Consider the following 21,130-nt stretch of genomic DNA (forward strand, 5'->3'; position numbering starts at 1 on the left):
GAGGAGGTCATGTTTAATAAAATAAGGCCAATAGTGATTAATTCGGTGTTTCAAAACCTAAGTGTGTCTGGAACTACCCTTCTCCAAACCTATACTTCCTTGGGAAGGACTTTTCTTGGTCCTTTAAAAATACATAGGGAGGGATGCCATTATAGAAAAAAAAAAGTCACAATTTTCCCGAATTTGCCCAGGCATTTGATTTCACCTTCCATGTTGCTGGATATTGCCCCCCACCTACCCATCTAGAATGAATATTTATGTTCTGTCTTTGCAAGAAGCTAATCATTTCTAGTCTTGCTGTCAAGATGGTGGCTGAGTTGTCATTTGATATTCGATCCCATAGCACAGTACCACGCACCCCTGTGGGGGTGAAGCAAAGTACAGACCCCAGTCTTCAAATGCTGTCTATGATTACTGGACCAGACCTCTGCCTCTTCCCTCACCCACAGGAATAGAGCGTCCCTTTCTCCCACCCAGCCCCTGCTAAGCACATGGCCTGAGTCCTTGAGCATTTCAGTGCAGGGGCTTGGTGGATGGGCTCAGATAATGTGTTTATTCTTTCCCAGACACCCTCCTCCCATCCTCAGCTTCAAATCCATTTATCTCCCCTGTAAAGTGCTTATTGACAGAGAACTTGAGTGCTCACGATGGTGCCAGCTGCAGACGGGCCTCTCCAAACAGAGCAGTCATGCTTTCCCTTGATCTCCCCAGGCTCAATCCAAAGCAGCCGTGTTTCTGTCTCAACCTCACGGATTAGCTCAGGGACTCCCCCTCCTCCCACCACCAACTGCTTTCTCGGGTCGTTGACTTTTCAGAGAGAAATGCCTGTGGTAGAGGCATGAAACAGTACTGCTCAGCCTCAAGAAAGGGTTTGCAAGCTCATTCAGCCAGAAAGTAATTTTACTGGGGCTCCCAGAGAGCTGCTGCCCCACCTACATTTGCAAACACTCTCTTGCATGCACTGTGTGTTTTTAAGTCCCCAATTCTGACTCTTCTTTTGTTAGGTTAAGAAGAGTGTGAGTTTCCAGGTATACAACAAAGAAAGTCCAGCTTAGCACATGCTTTTGAGCCCAGTGTCTGATTTCACATAGTCTGCAGCCTGATTTCTCTTGGGTCTCTTCTTCTCCTAGCCGGATGTTGCTTAAATGATCTAATATGGCTAAAGTCTGTCATCAGACTGGATTAGGTACGACCTCTCTTTTGTACAACAGCAGGACCAGATGATTTCCAGCTCCATGTTCCCCTGAATGCTATCATCAGGCAGAACCTTCATTCATTAAACAAACAAAACAACAACAACAACAACAACAAATCAAGCGGTAGCTACTATCAGTAAGGCATCGTGAATCACAGGGTTATATAAAACAATCCCCACTTTGAGGAGATCAAAATCTAGAAAAGAAGCCAAGCGGTTCCATGTAGCCCTTTGTTTATAGAAGAAATCTGGATTCCAACTCTCGTCCTGTCACTTACTAAGTTATCTCGAGAAAGTCACTTCACTTCTCTGTAGCTCAGTTTTCTTATCTGAAATGTGGCTGATCATTGTTAACTATCAGTGATAATTGATGATATACAGAAAAGTACTATGAAGATGAGGTCCTATTTATTTTGAGGAAGGACAGTAGAAGAAATGGGAATACACATGTATTAGGCAATGAACACCTGAACTAAACTATTTCTATACTATACTATTACTACACTATACTAGTTATTATCTTATTAATATACTATAATATTACTATATTACACTAATTACTATACTATTACTATTATACTATACTATTACTATTACTATTCTATTACTATTCTATAAGCATATTATGCTAATTACTATACTATACCAATTATTATACTATTACTATGCTATATTATGCTAATTGCTCTGCTATACTATAGTAATTACCATGCTGTGACTATAGCTATGCTATCCTATACTAATTACTATTACTATCATAGTATGAAGAGAGAGGGGCCCACCAATTTTAAGAGAAATTAAAGTAATAAAATCAGCAGGTTTTGACATCCATTAGATGGAATGGACCACTGAAAAGGAGTGAAAGGCCATTCCAAGGGTTGAGTCATGGCAAGTTGAGGAATGATAGGATCATTAGTATGATGTGGGGAGACAAACTTGTTTGTGGAAGAGCGTGACAAGCAAAATTTTTGACCATTTTCAGTTTGAGGTGCTAGCAGAATATCCCGGTGGGGACATCTAACTGGCAGCTGGAAATTACATTTAAGGGAAAAGATCAGTTTTTGAGATATGAATTTGAAAGTCATCAGCAGAAAGGCATAGTTGAGAGTTTGAATTAAGATATCAAGACAAAAGGTGAATATAGAATCTTGGACTAGCTGTGCCTTTAGGGTTCTGGTCTGGAGAGAGACAAGAATCCCTTTCTAGAAAGCCAATGCATCAACTAACCTCTCAACCTAAGTATTTCAGGAGCTATTGTGAATGTCATGGCGCATTGATTTATCAAACCAGCATTCGTCAATCTTTTTTCTTCGGTAAAATGAGTCATCGATTCACATGGAGTCTGGTCAACACAGAGTGAAAAGATTAAACTGTCTCTAAATAGGAAAGCTTAGGACCAGACGCCAAAGTAGAACTAGAAAGTCCAACCATGCTCAGGTCCAAGCTGGCTAGTCTGGTCCCTCTCTCCATTGTGCTCCACTAATGACCGTGATGTCTAGGGTTAGAGTCCTCTAACATTCAGTGTCTATGATCTGGTCTAGAAGTCTTTATCAGAACTGCTCTTCTCACCTTTTCTACCATGCCCATTCACATTGACTCTGGAAGAAGTATCCTCAAATTGCTAAATTATTGCCACGGCTCCTACCTGGTTTTCCATCTTCTCTTCGGTCCCAGTAAATTCATTGTTTTCTTCTCAGTGTCACTTTATTAACATTGTTTTATATTATTAGCACTCTTGTTTTTTTTTTAAAGCAGGCTTCAAACCCCGCATGGAGTTCAGCGCAGGGCTCGAACCCACCACTCTGAGATCAAGACCTGAGCTGAGATCAAAAGTTGGAGGCTTAACCGACTGAGCCACAGGCACTCTTATTAGCACTCTTTAATGTTACTCAAGCCCACCTCCTGCCATGCCCTTGCTCAAAAAGCCTCAAGACTTCCTTATTGTCCAATCTCTGCAGGTAAACTCCTTACCTTGCCATTCAAAATCCTCCCCAAGGGAGGCTTAGGCAGTTAAGCCTCTGCCTCTTAATTTCGGCTCAGGTCATGATCCCACTGTCATGAGATCGAGTCCCTTGTTGTGTTCTGCACTGTGGCGTGGAGCCTGCTTAAGAGTCTCTCTCTCCCCTTTCCTCTGCCCCTCCCCCATTCACACTCTATATCAAACCATAAACAAAAACAAAAACCACAAAATCCTCCCCAATATTGCTTGCTCTCAACTACCTGTGATTTCTCTTGCAGCCAACCAGGACCCTTGACGATTCTTGAACTTGACCCATATGCCCAAACCTGAGACCAGTGATGGATCCCAAAACTAAAATACAATCCACACTTCGTGAAGCAAGGGGTTTGTACACCCACATCTTGAAATCTATTTCTATTCCCTGAACTAGATATAAACTTTTCTAGGATCCAGTAGAATGAAGTGGTCAATAGGTTGGATTTCAAAGACCAGCTATCTGGTTCAAATCCCAGCTATACCATTAGCCGACTGTGCGACCACGAGCAAGTCACTTTGCACTCTACATCTGTTTCCTGATCTGGGAAATGGGGACTATGCATCAGATATTAAATGAGATGATACATATTTAATCTGGCACATGGAATCTCGTAAGCATGCAGCAAATTTGAGCTATTATAGCAGATGTTGTTGATAGCCCACCCATATCCCCCTGGTATGCATCTCTGCCGTCTCCAGGCTGTTTATGGAAAACATCTGTGATTCTGTGCAGTCATGAGAACATGCTTAGCTTTCACATAGGACACAGCAGAAGTATCTGAGGCTTAATCCCCTAAGAAGCAGCTCTCGACTGATGACAGATGGGGAATTAGTGGATGAATACCCCATGTTTAGAATAACTCTGAAGTGTATTCTATATATGGACAGTATATTGTCTATAGTGTCTCTCAGAATTCCCAACTAGACTCTAACCCCAGTTACCCGTAGTGGTAATTGGCCTGATATGTACCTTTTAACAGTTTCCTTCCTTCCTTGTCTTACTCTCTGGTGTTCCACGTGTGTTTCCTGGGATCCCCTCCCGAATAAACCAATTGTACTTGAATCCTTATTTCAAGGTCACCTTCACTAGGGATCTAAAACTTACGATTTGACTTTATTTTTTTTTAATATTTATTTATTTTTGAGAGAGGGAGAGACAGAACACAAGCAGGGGAGGGGCAGAGAGAGAGGGACACACAGAACCCGAAGGAGGTTCCAGGCTCTGAACTGTCAGCACAGAGCCTGGCATGGGGCTTGAACTCGTAAACCACGAGATCATGACCTGAGCCAAAATCAGATGCTCTCAACAGACTGAACCACACAGGCGCCCCTAGATTTGACTTTAGAGATGACTTTCGAAACCAATAAACTTGTATTTGTCTTCTGGTGGTTCGAGTCTACCTTCATTAGACCTAAAATCCAATTAAAAAATTAAGACCGTGATGCAAACAACTCTAAACCTCTCTGCTCCCCTCACACACGTTATTCAATCTACATTTGGAGAACAAAGAATAAAGGGAAATTAAAAGGTTGTTTAGTGAACGTAAAAATAGAGCGAGAACAACCGATCGGTCGCTGGAAGTATTTGACAAACTTCTGTGGTCTGACACACCCTTCCTCATAAGGATGCATCTACCTAAGTACACCAGCAGCCACTCAAGATCCACACCCCTGTGACGGCAGGACTCCTCACCCTTCTTCAGCTACATCCCATTGGGCATTCATTACCTCATCACACTTTCTCCTCTCAATGTACTCGGGTGACATTTTTATCTTCCAAATATGGAAAATATTTTACAGGGATTACATTTTAAGCAGGCTGCTTCCTGAAGACCTATAGGTCCTTTCCCTAATCTCATTAGCACATTCCTCAGCTGTGGCGTGGGTGACTTTCAGGAGACTTTTCTGTGGCTGCCTAATCCAGCCGTGGGGGTGTGGTTTCTGGTCACAGCCAGTCAGGGAAATCGTCTTCCCTAAACGTCTGTCTTGACCCCTTCCTGAACTTTGCCTCCTGGATCGTGGAGTCTGGGTTATGTGGAAGACACATTCTAGAAATCAGTGAGCTGAGAATTAGAGCCCTTGAATTATCAGCAGGTAATGAAGAACCGTTCTCAGAAGGCTGCATACGATTTGTGATCACAAACTTGAGAATTGTTAGAGCCTTCCTGCCACCAGCAGTACCTTTCAAAAGGACCCTTCCGTAGTAGTGTTTCTGGAAGGGTCATCCATGGGCCGACTATATTAGAAGGGCTTCTGGTGCTGCTTTAAATGCAGATTTCTGGTGTAGCTCAGGCACACTGAATCATAGTTTTCTGTGAAAGTGCTGCAATTTGCATTTTTCACAAGCTCCCCAGGTTGTTAAAGTGACCAACTCATCCCGGTTTTCCCAGGACCGTCGTTTGGTCCTGGGACAGTTGGTTACCCTGTGAGCCCATCTTTTGCATGTTAAATTTTTAGAGCCTATTACTCCAAATTAAGTCACAATGACACAGATTCCCCTTTTACTTGGTGGAAGTCTCTGAGCCCTTGAGGTGACTTTAATCCAGTGTTATCCTGGGGTGTGGGGTCTTGGTGAGAACTTTCTATGAGGGCGTGAATACTGGGAGACCTAGGGGTTTTGTTTCATTCCTTTCTTTTCCTTCCCTTTTGAGTCTCAGATGCAGAGAGTTAAACTTGGTCCCGAGTTCCTAGTCCACCATTTTCTCCTGTGTCTGCAAGGTCCCATTCTGGATTTATGTAGTTATTTATTCTCGTTTTTCCTCCACTCTCCATGCCCAGCAGGCAAACATTACCATGCAACTGGCATATGCTCTTGAGTTTGTTGTATCCTTTAAAACATGTAGCATGGCTTCCTCTACATTTTAATTTACACAAGTTGTATTCCATGGCAGATTTCATCCCCACTCTTACCTTTTTCTTTTAACTACTGTATTTAATGCCGTGTGGCCCTTGAATTTGTCTCTTCTTGTGATGGGCAGCTCCTAAAGTGGCTCTAGCCTGTTGGCATTCATGCCCTGTGCAATCACCTCATCTCGAACGTGGGCCAGACCTAGTGACCTGCTCCTAATGAACAGAATGTGGCAAAAGTGATGGATGTCACTTAGGAGATTCAGTTACACAAAACCTCCATCTTTCTCTCTTGCTTTCTTATTTTGCTCACTCTGATGGAAGCCCGCTGAAATGCTGAGATCCCAAATGGCAGGGGCTGGAGAGAGGCCTGCAACCAACAGCCAGCAAGGAATTGAGGCTCTCAATCTAATAGTACAAAAAACTGAATCCTTCCAACAGCTTGTGAGTGACTTTGGAGGTAAACATTCCCCCCCAAGTCCGGTCGAGCCTTGGGATGACTGTTGCTCTGGATAACCCTTGCTCGCCCTCTTACGAGAGGTCCTGAACCAAAGGATCCAACTAGGCTATGCTGGCCCTTGACCCATCGAGACTGCAAGATAATAAATGTTTGTTGCTTTAAGGGCCTAAGTTTAGGGTAATTTGTTACACGGCAATAGATAACTGATACACTTCTAATCATTGGAGAGTATCCATATGATGCTTCTACTACATGTACTTGTCCAGTCCTTGCAGGTGGACACCCAACTGAATCTAACTCCCACTACTACAGATACCACCACTCTGAATACCCTGAGCAACACTCTCTTCCGGACCTGTATGAATAATTCCCTGGGATATATATGCACAGTGGGACTGCTAGGGAAGACCCAGAGACTACAGAAGCCCTTGAAACAATATTTTCAGTTTCTTCAATTCCTCGATTGTTTTAAAAGATTTGTCCTCTTAAACATTTTGTTCTATAGGTGGGTAGTCCTTGGTGAAAATAAAGAGACCCCGTGATTAATGGATATTTTATATGTGGAATGGCGGGTCAAGGAAGAGTCACAGGTGGTCTGTGTGGACGACTGGAGGGCTGGGGTCTTGTCTGGAAGACATACTCGGGCGTATCACTTCTTTTGTGACCCAGGCTGACCGATTCATGCTGGGCCTCAGACATGAGGGGCTAGGAGCAGGAGGGGAACTTGTTCAAAGCTGAGTGGACACATCTATAACCATTAAAACAATATTTCTCTGTTTGGATTCAGTAAATGGTCTCAAGTTCCTGGAAATGTGTGCAGAGACCCTGTGGCCAAGAGAAGATCTATCATTTTATTCTTTACAGTAGGCTGAAATATATTTGGAAGTCACTGGACTGTGGCTGTCCTACATCAAAAGGCATTTCATAACAAAACATCATCATGCCCCATTTATAGAAATAGCATGCTGTGCTTTGGCTGCTGTGGGGGAAAAAAAAAAACAAAAAAAAACTATGTTCTTGTAACATAAACAGCCTCACCTTACTTCTAAAACTAAACTAAAGGGCCATAAAAGATTTATTTAAATAGACTTTTGACACATAGAGGCACAGGACACCTGTTAAAATATATGCACAAACACATGTTAAATATATGCATATGTATTCGCACACACATACATGCACGTATGGACAAATCGATAGCATACACAGGAAATATTGTCATAAGTGGACTTTAACACATAAAAAACACTATTGGGAGAGAGAATATCAGAGTCAAAAGGGACTATGTAAAAATATAGTCCATGTCAATCATTTTACGAAGGAAGAAACCGAAGCCCAGAGAAGCAGCGTGTCCAAGGCCTATGACACGCCAGACGCAGAGTGCAAAATAGAACCTGAGCCTCCTGCTGCTGGTCAGTGCCATCCCATACACTCACAACGACATAAATTTAAATCATTTGCAAAATGAAAATGAGGTTTGTTGTTGTTCTTTTTTAAATCTCTCTTGAGTTCACCCGTGGTGAAATTTGAAGCAAATGGATAATACTCAGGCTGAGAGAGCATGTGATGATTTTAAGGCATGTCCATGAATCCTTGCTATTTCATCCTTCAAGAGGTGAAGCATAATTCCCCTTCTGTTAGTGTGAAAAGGAGTTAGCACCTCACTCCTAAGGATTAGAATATGGCAGAAATGACAGTTTGTGGCTTCTGAGACTTCATCATAAATGGCATTACAGCATCCTCCTTGGTCTCTCTCTTGCTAACTCCTTCTGGGAGACATCAGCTGCCAGGACTGGCCCTTAATCTTCCCGTGATGAGGAACTGAGGCCTCCGGTCTATAGCTGTGTGAGTGCGCCATCTTGGAAGCAGATCCCCCAGCTCTGGGCAGACATTCAGAAAACTGCAGCCCCAGCTGACATCTTGACAGCTACTTCATCAAGGATCCCAAGCCAGAACGACTCGGCCAAGTCTCTCTCAAACTCTTGACACACAGAAGTTCTGATTAAAGTGTATCATTTTAAGCCACTAAGTTTAATTTGTTATACAAGAATAGATAGGTAGTACAGAGCATTAACCTTCCTCCCTTAAGTTACCATCACAAAAACAGCTACCTGTTTTACTAAAGGGTAAAACTAGCCTGTTAGAGAGCATTCTTTCTACCAAGGCCTAGGCGCTTGAGATTCAACAGCAAGAAGAATACAAGAGTAAGGGCCTCCTGGCCTCCTGCTGGCTGTCTGTGTCTGGTTGCTCTACCGAAGCAGCCTTGCATGTGACTGACATGTGGGGAAATGTGTCCCTTCTCAGGGCCTAGTCTGGAGCCTTTGGGAAAACATTCTAGATTCAGACCACCTCAAAACATTCATGAGACCTGGGCTTTAGTTCCAGCTCTGCCCGCACCTTGGATGTGTCTCCTTGGCAAAGTTCCTTTCCCTTCAGAATTCCCAAGTTTGAGCTCTTTCAATAAGGCAACCATTATCAAGGTCCTTTCTTGTTCCCTCATATATGCGAGTCAATGTGTTATCAAAGGACTCCAACTAACAGTTGGTCAATGTGCCAGGAGTTAAACGCAGCTTCACTAGTCTCCAAGCCTCAGGTTCTTCCTCTGAAGTTGCCTTGTCTTCCAAAATTCCCCCCTAAAACAAGGAGCTGAAGATGCTAGTCACCATCAAGTGACTCATGGATGATTTCCCTTTGCTTTACCAGAATTTTCAGTCTGCTTTCTCTTTGTCTCCTTCCTGCCTTCCCATGACTCCGTTTGTTTACTGAGTCTTTTCAGCATGGACTTATCAGTGACATTAAATGGGGAAAAAAATATTGCCAGCCAAATACAGCTCTGGTGGAAACTCACCCATGGAGCTATGGAAAGATAATGTTATTCCAGAAGACTGAACTTTGAGTCAGATGCCTGGAGGCACATTGATTTGCCTTTGCCTCTCATCGGTTGTGTAGTAGATAAGTCACCTCACCCAACTCGACCTCAGCTCCTTCTACAGTAAGAAAAATGTGATGCGCCTGGGTGGCTCAGTCAGTTGAGTGTCCGACATGATCTCACAGCTCGTGAGTTCGAGCCCCGCGTCGGGCTCTGTGCTGATAGCTCAGAGCCCGGAGCCTGCTCAGGATTCTGTGTCTCCCTCTCTCTCTGCCCCTAACCCATTCACGTCCTGTCTCTGTCTCTCTCAAAAATAAATAAACATTAAAAGAAAAGAAAAATTTGATAGAAATCATAATAGCCATTATTTATTGACCACATTTTAAACGTGCATTGCCTTTAACACACCCTTGTGACATAATTATCATCATCCGTCTTTTATAGATGAGGAAACTAAAGCTCAGAGAGAGCAAGCAGTGGAGCCAGGATTCCAACCCAAACCCTTAACTACCACAATCACAGTAATTCTGAATCCATCTCAGCGTGAATTAGAACTATCCGAGGGCTGGGGATTTAGGAGATACGTGATGTGTGAAGGGCTGATAGGGTAAATGTGCCAGGTATTTATTTATACAAGGGATCATGGAGTGCAGTTAGTGTCAGGGCACGTGCGTGTGCTTTTATGACAGGGGCCCACCAGTTCTAGAGGAAAGAGAAGATTCCCTTTCCTTCACGTCAGTCACTGAGAGATTTTGCGGGGCCGGTAAAAGAGCAAAGTAAAGATGGAAGGGCTGGGATACTAGCACGCAGGGCACCTGCAGAATCGGTGCCAGCATCTACCGTTGTCACCAGTGAGGATGCCCTGCCATACGCAGCGGCGACTTTGACATTGGATACAGGCAGGAATTAAACGCAGACATCAGTGACAGAGTTTCAGCCACAGTGGGAGCCATTACCCCAAATGAGCCAGGGTGGGAGAAGACAAAAGCACCAGATGTCATGCGGTAGCCCCCAGGACTGTCTTGCAGAGCCTGTAAGGGACCCTCTCTGCTCTGAGGCTACTGATGAGACACCGAGGGAGACAGAAACTCAGGGCTGCTTGAAGGAGACTTGAGAGGGAGCTGGAAGTTCTACAGAACACGAGTGTAGCTGCCTGGAGAGATCGGTGTTTGTTCTTGGGATCCTATTTTCCTCCTCGGGCTTGGGGGGGGTCTCATCAAATGAAAGGGGGCTCCCCCACAGTGCTCTGCCTGGGTCCTTTCACCTTGCCTTATGAGGCCCAGAATTACAGCATATCGAACTGGACCGGCAGAAGCACCGGGGCTGGCCCTGCTGACCGCGCAGACCCCCGGGGACATCTGGACAGGGTTGCTGATGCTAAATGGCCGCCCTCGGGAATAACCGATGCTGAACCACCGTTCTCCCTAATTGAGTGGTTCCAGTGGTACTTGGCGAGAAAAGTGAATAATTTCTCTAACTGGCCACAGTTCTCTCCCAGGAAAGACGTCTGTTCTGAGGCAGAGGCATTGTTCCCCCACTGACAGCTGGAAAGCGCAGCTTCTCTGGGGGAAATGGGCTTTGCATCTATCTTAGTGAGGTGAGTGCTGTAGGGGAGGGGGGGGCGGAGATGTGGTGAGGGTGACATTTCTCCTACCGGGAAAAGAGCTGGAGTCCTTCGGAGACCAGCTTGCTGCTGGGAAGGGGCTGGGTGAACCATTGGACCCCACCTTTTGCTTGGAAATGGAGAGCCTCTCACCCCAGAGGAAAGAGGGGGGAGCAGGGAAAGGGCTGCAGGGCATATTCCTCCCCTTCCTTCTCAAGCAGAAAGAAAAGCTGTCTTTAATTAGGACGGGAAAGGAGACTCAAAACATCTGGCGGGAAAAGCGCTTGTTCTGGAAGGCCCCGAAAGGGGAAGGCGAGAAGGGCAGATGGGTAGACAGTGAAGGCTTCTGGATAACTGGCCCACCACCATCCTCCACGTCCGTCACTTCTCCCCCCTTCGCCTCTGCTCTGTGTCCTTGTCAGGCCGAGGCTGGTGGCTGCCTCCTGCCCCAGGCTGAAGGGAGCAGTAACAGCAGCCCAACCCGGGCCACACAGCCCACAACTTTCTGGGGGTCTGTGGGCAACTCCCACAACGGCACAGAGCACCCACCGAGTGAGTACCCAGAGTTTACAGCCTTTAGCACTCAGGCAGCTAATCGGCTTGGGTTTGCCTGTGGAAGGCCTCCTTTTTAATCTCAAATTTACCAAGCTGCCTTCCTCCTCCCTTTTTAAAATACTCCCAGACTTCCACCTCCTCTAGGAAGCCTTCTTGGATTCTCTCTGCAGAAGCTGCACCTACCTCCTTGCAAACCGCTCACGAAACATCAGTGCTGTGAAGTTTCCTCTTTTCCTGTTGGTCACTTCGACTTTGGGCAGCCGGCCTTCCCCATCCGAGGCAGAGCTGATGACCTAGAGCCATTTGGGCTGCAGAATTAGCTGTGGCTAATTCCCCGGACATCCACTTCCTATCCCTCAGACCCCAGGTTTTGAGTCACAAGGCACCAAAGCCTGAAGGCTCCTTAAAGATTACCTACCGGGTAGGATTTACTACATTCCCCAAGAGGTCACTGCCCGGGGACACTCTGATCAGGATTCTGCTGGGGGGTGGACGGACTGGGTCTGGAAATGGGGCCAGACAAGGCCCTTTCCATTTTCTCAGGTACTGACAGAGCACAGCACTATGTTGCCCAGGAGCTGAGCGATCCCTGGGAACGGTGCAACTGTGAGCCCAGGATCTGTTTTTCATCAGCCTCTTTCATGGGAACATGGTGATCTCTTCTGGTTTGCAGTTTGCATTGGACATCCAGACCCTAGAGAGTCCTTTGTTTCAGGAAGGGTGCATTCTCCATCATACTTCGAGGCACACGGTTATGTGTATGTCCCAAAGAAGCAGCTGTTCAAAAGCACGTGCTGATGTTCCATCTATGCCCTACGGTCAGCTATGTCTTCCAAGGTTTCCAGCCATGATGACAGTAATCAACTGATTATACTTTGTAAACCTCAACTGGCTCATGGATAGGAATTTAAATTACCGTAAAGCTGTAGCATCGTGGACTTTTAGAACTGACAGTGATTTTAAACGTTGAGATCAGTTTTTGTTACATTAGGAAACGGAAGTGCAGAGAAGTTACACACTATGAGCAAGGTCACACAACCAGCTAGGCCACCCGGTTGCTGGTCCCTCCTCTGCAGGGACTCCTGATTGTGTGCTGTTTCCACCATATGTGGGGGGGGGGGGGGGTCAGAGAAGACGCTAGGAGACCCCAGGCACGGAAAAATAATTCATGTGACGTTTAAAATAACACCAAACTAAAAAGGCCAAGACTTACAAATTTTACTGAAATGAAAATAGTTTTTCCCTTCGATATTTTGCATGCAAAATTCTTCAAGAGGTCACCAGAGATTAACCTTTTTTATTTTCTGGCCGTTTCATGCTTAGTTGATGTCTGTCGCACATGTTCAGTCTCGCCAATTGAGTAGATAACCCATAAAGACCTATGCCACGTATTTTGAGGGTGAGCACATTTAACTACTGAGGGTCTCACATTCTCATTTTCCCTTTGGTTCTCCTGGGAGGGCTGTGTGGGGAAGATAAATCTCACGAGTTGTTGAGGGTTGGGAAGGGGGCATAGGGCCAGGATCCCCCAGCTAAGTCAGGATATGGTGACACATCGGTAATAACGGCTCCTGCTCGCTGGATACTTGTGCTACGTCACAGCCTCCTGGGGACCTAGAGAAGAGTGGAAGCCTGTTTGGTATGGTGGCTTCTGCTCTGTTCTTGCATTGCTAGCCAGGAACGCAACCCAATGAAGAGCCAAGGAGATGAGGCTGTGCACTCTGAGTAATGGGATAATTTTAGATCCAGAGACTGAGTGGGGAATTAGATGGGAGGGTGGGATCTGGGTTGGGGGTCTCTGAAGATCCAAGGCTACATGCTGAAACCTAAGATGCTCCAGGAACATATGAGTGGGAGATTTAATAGGTCCCATGTGACAGGCATTAACTAGGGGCAGCAGTGATAGGCACAGGTGTTTGAACATCTGGGAAAAGAAGAAGAGATCTTTCCAGTCTAACAAACCCATGTATTAACTCCCGCCAATCTCTTCCTCAATTTCAGAAGCAGAATTTCTCTGTTTGCATACCCCTTTTACACGCATCCTTTTAGTACTGAAAGGTGACCTGAGAGACCCTAAGAATTGAGGAAGACAGACAAGCAGACAGACTCAATAAAAATGGGCACAAGTGACTAACCACACCATTCAGAACCACAGACTATTGCTTGCCTCTCCAGGTAAAGCTGGCTGTAAAAATGAGGTTTCACCCTCCTTTTGGCATTTTGGAAGTGTTGTTTTTTTTTTTTTTCCAAATCATTTTATTTATTTTTTTAAATGCTTATTTATTTATTTTGAGAGAGAGGGCGGCAATGTGCACATGAGCTGGGGAAGAAGAGAGAGAGAGGAGAGAGACAATCCCAAGCAGATTGGGATTGTCAGTGCAGAGCCCAACGTGGGGCTTGAACTCATGAACCATGAGATCATGACCTGAGCAGAAATCAAGAGTCAGACACAACCAACTGAGCCACCTTGGTGGCCCTCCAATTCATTTTAATGTGAAGATTTTCTTGCTTTAAAGTGTTCAAAAAGACAGCTGGAGAAGTACAAAGCAGTATTCAGAGCATTCTGAAGGCTAGTCTCATGGTCAAGGTAGGAGTGGAACCTGATATTCTTTCATTCACTCACTGGGAAGTTATAACTGACGAATTTTAGGCTCTTTCCCTGCCCAGGCACCACCATTTCTACGACAGCTTTGAAAAGAGCTGATAATACAGACAGGAGATGAGGAAATAAAGAAAATTCTTCCCTGGGAAAATAAACAAGTCTCTCTTTTTTTTTTTTTTTTTTTTTTTTAGGTGATCAGTCACAATCAGATCAAGTTTATTTCAAGGCCCGGAAAATCACAAATTATCTGGCTCAGAGTGATTATGCCATCCGTAGAATGCTGACCAGAACCTGAGAAGTCAGGGCCGTGCTCTATTTGGGGAGGGGAAAGGAGTATGGGGAAGAGGAGAAAGGAAGTCCCATTTTCCTGTTTCCTTTAGTGAAAAAGTAAAAACGTGTTGAGACACCCCTCTTCGGCTGCTGAAATCTGAGGCTAATCCCAGGTGGAACCTAGGGAGATCAGGACATTTCTACTCCAATGATTGTTTGACAGGTAGGGGACTAGCACTCTGAAGTCACTGCATCGACCAAACCTTTTCATACAGAGCCAGGAACTGGGCCACCTGTTTGAGCTCACCTCTCTGCGACCTCCCCTTCCAACACATCTCCCCAGAGCCACATCTGGAGTCCAGCTGAGTTCAGAGGCTGGAAGGGTTTATCACACCCATCCCCCTCCAATTTCCAGAGGCGTCGGGGAGAGGTGATCATCAAGGCAACGGAGGGACCCCCTCCCCCACCTCCTGGGTCACCCTCTCAGACGAGGAACATACGGAGAATGAGGTTAAGGGACCCCTATGCCAGCAAGCATCTCTAAAAGGGTGCTGCCCATCCATTTCTTTAGGATTCAAGGGGCCATTCTAATACTACTAGCCAGTGATGCTACTATAAAATAGGTACGTCAAGAACAGGGGTCTTTTCTATCTTGTTCAAACTGCATTTCGACTGCCTAGCCCACGCCTGACGCAAGTGGGAATTCAGTACTTGTTAAGGGAACATGGGAACAGGAGAACAGTGCCCCTTGGAGCACAGTCTTCCTGGTGACACTCATGGTCTGCATCCATCAGCTGTCTTTCTTCCACCTCTCACTCCCTTTTCCTTAATCTAAGCCTCCTTCCTCATTACACTTGGAAGGCAGAGAGCATGTCTAAGATAGGGGGACTCTGCACAGGACTGTACTCATTCCCAGGTGTTTTGGTCTACGAGGGCCACCATAACAAAATACCATGGGCTGAATGGCTTAAACAACAGAATTGATTTTCCGATAGTTGCAAACGCTGAAAGTCCAAAATAAAGGTGCCAACGGTGTTGGGTCCTGGTGACACTTCTCTCCTGGGCTTGTAGATAGCCACCTTTCACTATGTCCTCATCTGCCATTTTCTGTGTGAACACAGAGACAGAGACAGAAAGAGATATATCCGGTGTCTTTTCTTCTTATAAGAATGCCAGTCCTATTGGATTAGGGCCCCACCCTTATGACTTCACTTAACCTTAATGACCTCCTTAAAGGACATATCCCCAAATACGGTCACACTGAGGATGAGAACCTCAACCTATTTTTGAATGAATTTGGGTGGGGGTGGGGGTACACAATTCAGTCCACAACACAATTCAGGAAAGAGGAGCCCTGCCCTGTAGTCCCACACTCTAGATGGCAACACTGGATAGCCTTCCTCGGGTTGAGCCCCTCCTCAGAGCATGAGAAATCTGAAAGGTCATGGGATCATGCCCACGCAGAGCTGATATTCCACCTTCTGGACCATGTTCTGGGTACCTGGGACCCCAGAAGTTCCTTCCCAAGGGAGGGCCATGCCTCTCATTCAGGGAGTGGCCAAGGGGCAGCTATTTGTGGGGAACAGAAACACAGCTTGGAACCATTGTGCTGGGGTGCCCATACACGTCTCTGCAAGGTATGGGAAGGAGTCTGGGAAGGAAACAGAAAGTGGGTAAACCAGGAGCCAGGGGTCAGGGTCGAGGGCTGAGGGCAGTTTGCCACAAGCCACCATATTATGGCAAGGTACTCTGAGGAGTCTGAGAGTTCTACCTGAGCCTGGCCTTCCGGCCTCGGTGTTCTTTGGAAAACTTAAAAGGCCTTTACTGGTGGGGCTGGTGGGTTAGGGTGCTTTGCAGACAGCGTTTGCCAGTTTGGACTGAGTAGAGTAAATAGAAAGCTTGAGATCACTCCCTTCAGGCCCTTCCGGAAGCATCTAGATGGGGGGATTAGAGAGGGGAAATAGGGAAGTGCTCAGGAAAACCACTGGTAGGAGATAAAAGGATCTCCTTCTACCCCCTCCACCTACCCATATATACACACACAGAATACAGATATTTTTCTGTGGATTTCTCAATTAATTGGAAAGGAGGATAAGGGTGTGAACATGAGTATTGTCATTACAAAGGCCTATTTCTTGATATAGAAGGATAGTACATATTTATTTAATACTTTCTAAGCTTCATGCATAGATTTTAAATATTTAGATGTGATATGTGGGCCTCCATTGTACTCTCCCCTCTGACACAGCAAATACTATGAGTGCGCCTAAACTTATATGCCAGTTTGTCCTGGGACAGTCCCAATTTATGACCGAGTCTCTCAGTATTATTAATACCACCACACTTTAACTCTCAAAAGTGTCCTGATATGAAACAATAAATGATATGCCCCCCCCCCCCCCACTAAGAAAGACAACACTAACCCAGAAGTTGGGGAACAGACCAGTAAGAGAATGGTCTAGAAGCATGAAATAGCGGGTCCAACTCTGAGTTGCTACAAGATGTATAAGATATATAAGACATGATTCCTCCAAGGAGTTGGCTGATTATGCATAGGACACAAGACTTACACTTTGCTTTCCCTGGAGAACAATACAGGGAAGTGCACAGATGGCATTGAGTGCTTAATTAACCAGGGCCCAAATATATGGTGCAGATGATGAAAGAAATATGACTTTGTCCACGGGATTCTCCAAACTAAGGTTTCTGGGCTGGAGCCGAGAAAATGGTGGGACACTCGTTCAACCAAAGGAATAATAATGCAAAAACAACACAAATATGTATGTATATCTAAAGCAAACAACAAAAGAAGCTCATGAAACTTTCTTAGCACCTCCCAGAGCCTTGGGTCAAGGGTTGGGCAAAGGCTTGAGGTGTTTTCCTTTCCTGCATCCACATCCTTATTTCCAGTTAGCACTCTTGTCACATCACTTCCTGGGGACAGGAGCGTGCAGAAGCTTGAACACAAGTGAGGACCAGATGGAGAGCTGCACTGACCTTGCTTCTGCCCCTGTAGTCCCTCAACTCCCTTCTCCAGATGCTGACGCCTGTATGTCCCAAGCTCATTAAGTCTCTGCAGCTCAATCACCTCTACGCCATCTTGTTCCATGTGCTGTTTTTCTTTCCCATGAAGCACCTGCCACATGGACACATCCACCTGTAGTTAGCGTCACCACCCTGAGTTCGCAGATCATCCCCTCTCTTCTTGTGCCACTAGGGAGTGCAATTCCTGCTGGGATTTCTATTATTTTAATGATGTTTAACATTAAATATTCAAGATATTTCATTACATTAAATATTTAATATTTTTGAAAAATAAATCCAAATATTCTCCTAAAAACAATAATCAAAATGTACAAAAACGAACATAGTAAAAAGTCTCGTCTACTGAACTTCTTTTAGTTTTGTGTCTTCTCTTCAGAGATGTTTGCTTTCCCCCCCTTTTTCGTCTTCTTTCTAATCTTCTGCCTCCTGGTTGCCCTTTAAACACACACGCATACACTCACACGCACACACACAAATGGGAACATAGAAAAATATATTGCTCCGCATTTTTTCCTTAATAATTTCTAACATTGTAGAATAGTTCGAAATGTATAGATGTGTTGCAAAAGTAGTATGGAGAATTCTCACAAACCCTACACACAGTGTACTCTGCTATTAACATCTTAATATTAGTAAGGTACCTTTGTCACCATTAATGAACCAACACTGATACATTAGTGTTAATAAAAGTCCATACCTTATTCAAATTTCCTTAGCTTTCACCTAACATCCTCTTTTCTGCTGTAGGATCCTATCTAGGACACCACATTGCATTTAGTTGTCCTGTCTTCTTAGGCTCCTCTTGGCTGTACCCGTTTCTCAGACTTCCTTGGTTTTGGCGACCTTGACAGCATAGAGGGGGTACTTGTCAGGTATTTTTGTAGAAAGTCCCTTAGCTGGGATTTCTCTGATGATTTTCTCATGTCCAGGCTGTGGTTATGGATTTGGGGGGGAAGGCCACAGAAATAAACTGCCATTTTCATATGAAAAGTATAACCTATCAGCATAACTTGGCATTCCTGATGTTAACCTTGATCACCTGGTCGATGGAGTGTTTGTCAGATTTCTCCACCACAAATTTACTCATTTTCCTTCCTTTCCTTCCTGCACTGTTTGCAAAAAAGTCACTCCGTACCTCTTCCTTGAGGACAAAATATGTGAATAAATTATTTGGAATTCCGTACGGGAGGGTTGTCTCCTTTCCTCCATTTATTTATTCAGTCATTTATCTACAGTAGTAAGGACCCATGGATATTTGCTTTATAGTTTGTATTATGATCTGGATTAGTCAGATTAGTCTGCCACAACAAAATACCATAGACTGGGGGGCTTGAACAACAGAAATTCATTTTCTCACAATTCTGGGGACTGGAACATCCAAGGTTAAGGTGGGTTGGTTCGGTTTCTGGTGAGAGGTCCCTTCCTGGCTAGTAGACATCCACCTTCTCACTGCATCCTCATAGTAGAGAGAGAACAAGCTTCCTCGGGTTTTTTCTAAGGACACAAATCCTATCAGATCAAGACCCTACCTGTATGACCTCGCTGAACTTCAATTATTTCCCAAAGACCCTATTTCCAAATACAGTTACACTGAGGATTAGGGCTCCAAATTACGAATTGAGGAGTGACACAGTTCAGGCCATGGCATAATCTAATACTACTTTATTTATTTTGTTCCTCAAATTGTTCCAGTTTGGGCCATTGAGAACTCTTTCAGTTAATGCCTGTGTTTCTTGAATACAATCATAACCATTGTGGGTTCTTAGCTTTGCCCTTTACTCTTTTCATTTAATAATCCATTTTAGAAATCATCCTCTACTAAAATCTTTCTCATTGAACTTACAGTTATGGAGAATGCTATTGAACAGTCATTTTACTAACCAGTGTCTTGTTAATGGATATTTGGTTCAGTCATTAGAATCAGTACAGTGATGAGTAACATAGTATGTGTGTTAGTATATTATCAGACAAATTCCTGGATGTGAATTGCTGGGTTGGAAGGATATGTGTTTGTTCTTTTGATGGATATTGCTTTAGATACTATGAAGGACACCATTAAGTGTCCTTCAGTGAGGTGGCACCAGCGTATGTTTCCATAAGTGACAGATGGGAAATGTCTGTTTTCCCTCTAACTTTGCCCATATAGTATGTAATTAAATGTCATGATTTTTCAACCATTTTGGATTTATTCTTGTGCATGGAATAAGAAAGTGGGCCAGGTTCATTCTTCTGCATGTTCCTGTCCAGTTTTCCAATACCATTTGTTGAAGAGACTGTCATTTTTCCATTGGCTATTCTTTCTGCTTTGTCAAAGATGAGTTGACCATATCGTCGTGGGCCCCCTTCTGAGTTTTCTATTCTGTTCCACTGATCTATGTGTCTGTTGTTGTGCCAGTACCATACTGTCCTGCTGACTACAGCTTTGTAATATAGCTTAAAATTCAGAATTGTAATGCCTCCAGTTTTGTTTTCCTGTTTCAGAATTGCTTTGGCTATTAGGGGTCTTTTGTGGCTCTATACAAATTTTGGGACTGTTTGTTCTAGCTCTGTGAAAAGTGTTGGTGATATTTTGATAGGGATACATTAAATGTGTATACTGCTTTGGGGTAGTATAGACATTTTAACAATATTTGTTCTTCCAATCCATGAACATGGAATCCTTCTCCATTTTTTTGTGTCTTCTTGAATTTCTTTCATAAGTGTTCTACAGTTTTCAGAGTACAGATCTTTTACTTCTTTAATTAGGTTTATTCCTTGGTATCTAATTGCAAATGGGATTGATTCCTTGATTTCTTTTTCTGCTGCTTCATTATTGGTGTATGAATGAAAGACCTAAATGTGAGGTAGGAAACACCTAAATGTAAGACAGGAAACCATCAAAATTCTAGAGGAGAATGCAGCCAGGAACCTCTTCGACCTCAGCCAGAGCAACTTCTTAGTAGACACATAGCCGGAAGCAAGGAAAACAAAAGCAAAATGAATTATTGGGACTTCATCAAGATAAAAAGCTTCTTTATGGCATGGGAGAAGATATTTGCAAATGACATATTTGATAAAGGATTAGTATCCAAAATCTATAAAGAACTTATCAAACTCAACACCAAAAAAAACAAATAACCCAGTTAAGAAATGAAGAGATGAAAAGACTTTTCCAAGGAAGACATCCAGATGGCTAACAGACACATGAAAAGATGCTCAATGTCACTCATCATAAGGGACACACAAATCAAAACCACCATGAGATACTATCTCACACTGGTCAGAGTGACTAAAATTAACAACACACAAAAAAAACAACAGGTGTTGGCAATGCAGAGAAAAGGCAATGCAAAGAAAGAGGGCTCCCTTTGTTTGTTGGTGGGAATGCAAACTGGTGCAGCCACTCTGGAGGACAGTATGGACATTCCTTGAAAAACTAAAAATAGAACTATCCCATAACCCAGCAGTTGCACTACTATTTACCCAAAGGATACAAAAATACACATTTGAAGGGGTACATGCACCCCAATGCTTATAGCAGCATTATCAACTGTAGCCAAACTATGGAGAGCACCCACACGACTGATGAATGGATAGAGAAGATGTGGTATAAATATACAATGGAATATTACTTGGCCATCAAAAAGAATGAAATCTTGCCATTTGTAACAAGATCAATGGAGCTAGAATGTATTATACTAAGCAAAAT

The sequence above is a fragment of the Panthera leo genome, chromosome C1 (genome assembly GCF_018350215.1).
Source record: "Panthera leo isolate Ple1 chromosome C1, P.leo_Ple1_pat1.1, whole genome shotgun sequence".
In the NCBI taxonomy this organism is placed as follows: Eukaryota; Metazoa; Chordata; class Mammalia; order Carnivora; family Felidae; genus Panthera; species Panthera leo.